Raw genomic sequence first — 2795 nt, forward strand, 5'->3', positions numbered from 1 at the left:
AATTCTCTGCCACAGAAGGTAGTTGAGGCCACAGTTCATTGGCTATATTTAAGAGGGAGTTAGATGTGGCCCTTGTGGCTAAAGGGATCAGGGGGTATGGAGAGAAGGCAGGTACAGGATACTGAGTTGGATGATCAGCCATGATCATATTGAATGGCGGTGCAGGCTCGAAGGGCCGTACTCATGCACCTATTTTCTATGTTTCTAAGAAGAGTTCTAGGAGTCGGGTTTAAATACAGAAAACCCATCACAGATCCCAATGCCAGAAGTCCCAAAAGACAATCGGACCATCCAGAGATCTTAGTTTAGTTTAAAGAAACAGCGTGGAAACAGGCCCTTATCAACACTACCCTACACGTACACATTAGGGACAATTTTACATTTGCACCAAGCCAATGTCTTTGCAGTGCGGGAGGAAACCGATGATCTCGGAGAAAAACCCACGGGGAGAACGTGCAAACTCCGTACAGACAGCACCCGTAGTGGGGATCGGACCCGGGTCTCTGGCATCGCTGTAATCGCAGTAAGGCAGCCACTCTCCCCGCTGAGCCACCATGAGGCACCATTTTCCTATCAGAGAATCTGCCAGATATCTGATCTCTTCCCAATCAAAAGCTGATGATGAGGCCGATAGCAAGCACTGGGATGCTCAAATGCCGTCACATGCAGCAGATTCATACAATATTGATTCCCATAGCCAAGATCCTGATGTCCCGCACGGAATTCTCGCCGCGAGTTAGGATTTTTTTTTTTCTCGAGCTGGAACTAACACATTTCTTTGACACGACTCTGCTGTATGTATTTGAACAGCCGCTGCCTTTGAAATATCTAACCTCTGCTCAGAAGCTGAATGTGCTTTGGCAGTGGCAATCCCAAATCATTTCTGCACAGTGCAGTCAGAGTGAAGTGTACTTTGTGATGTGAGAGGGATCAAATCAAACTTCAATCGGAAGGCAGTGTTTCACAGATCATAAGGAATATTAAAGATATCGTGTCCTTTTAAGGAAGCAGAGATGGAAAGACACATTCCATGCAAAAATGAGTTGAGCTGAAGTGATTAAATACAGCAAGGAAACAGGCCCTTCGGCCCAACAAGTTTATCCTGACCCATTCACACCAGTTCTATGTTATCCCACTTTCTCATCCACTCTAGGGGGCAATTTATTCAGGGCCACTTAGGTACTAACCTTTAGCCAATAGTTCTACTGATATGGTGTCTGCAGGACAATGGACAATAGGTGCAGGAGGAGGCCATTCGGCCCTTCGAGCCAGCACCGCCATTCAATGTGATCATGGCTGATCATCCCCAATCAGTAGCCCGTTCCTGCCTTCTCCCCATATCACCTCTGAGGCAGAGGATTCCACAGACTCACAACTTCTCTGTGTGAAAAAGTGTTTCCTCATCTCCGTTCTAAATGGCTTACCCCTTATTCTAAAACTGTGTGGCCCCTGGTTCTGGACTCCCCCAACATTGGGGACATGTTTCCTGCCTCCAGCGTGTCCAAACCCTTAATAACTATCGTAACGTTCAAGAAATGACCCCTTTAATAACTGGCACTGGCCACTCAAATCAGCTGCCCCGGACATTTTTATGATTGGTTTATTGTGTTTTAACGTTGTGTTTTACCTGCTTTAACTATTTATACTGTTCCATCAGGGACTGGATTGTTTTTAGTGTTATTATGTGTGAAATGTTTTAAATTTCATGTGCGATGCTCCGTTCCATCAGGGACTGGATTGTTTTTAGTGTTATTATGTGTGAAATGTTTTACAAAATTCTTAAGGGGTTGGACAGGCTAGATGCAGGAAGATTATTCCCGATGTTGGGGAAGTCCAGAACTAGGGGTCACAGTTTAAGGATATGGGGGAAATCTTTTAGGACCGAGATGAGAAAATCATTTTTTACACAGAGTGGTGAATCTGTGGAATTCTCTGCCACAGAAGGTAGTTGAGGCCAATTCATTGGCTATATTTAAGAGGGAGTTAGATGTGGCCCTTGTGGCTAAAGGGATCAGGGGGTATGGAGAGAAGGCAGGTACAGGATACTGAGTTGGATGATCAGCCATGATCATATTGAATGGCGGTGCAGGCTCGAAGGGCCGAATGGCCTACTCCTGCACCTGTTGTCTATGTTTCTATATTGGTCGGTGTGGACAAGTTGGGCCAAAGGGCCTGTTTTTTCACACTGTATGACTCTGGGACTCTATCAACCTACAAACCTGCACGCCGTTGGGATGTGGGGGGGAGACCTGAGCACCCGGAGGACAAACCCACGTGGTCACGGGGTAGAGAACGTGCACTCTCCACACAGACAGCACCCAAAGTCAGGATCGAACCGGGGTCTCTGGCACTGTGAGGCAGCGCCTCTATCAGCTGCCACCCTAAAGTTCGGTTCACCGGCCATGATTATGGATAGAAAAATATATATTATTCATTCCAGGCAGTCTCTTGATGAGCTAGTTCTTGATTTGGTTCATTTCTCAAAACCAACCATAAATCTGTTCTTCTCCACAGAAATAGTGATGCAATTCGAAGCCATCAAACCGTTTCTAAATTAAGACATAAATGACATTTCTAATCACACTGAAATAAAATCTTCCCTTTTTCACAAATGTCAGGCAATCTCTATTTCTTGACACGTTTTATCACTCTAGCCAAGTGGCCTAATTAAAATCAGATACCATAATGGACTGGTACGAATGTGTAATGAGATCCAATGTTACTGGTGGCCTGAGATGATGGTTGTAAACCAGAAAGGTGGAGTGGTGGGAGGATTTATATTCACCTTTCTGGCA

Source organism: Leucoraja erinacea, chromosome 11 (genome assembly GCF_028641065.1).
Source record: "Leucoraja erinacea ecotype New England chromosome 11, Leri_hhj_1, whole genome shotgun sequence".
Taxonomy (NCBI): Eukaryota; Metazoa; Chordata; class Chondrichthyes; order Rajiformes; family Rajidae; genus Leucoraja; species Leucoraja erinaceus.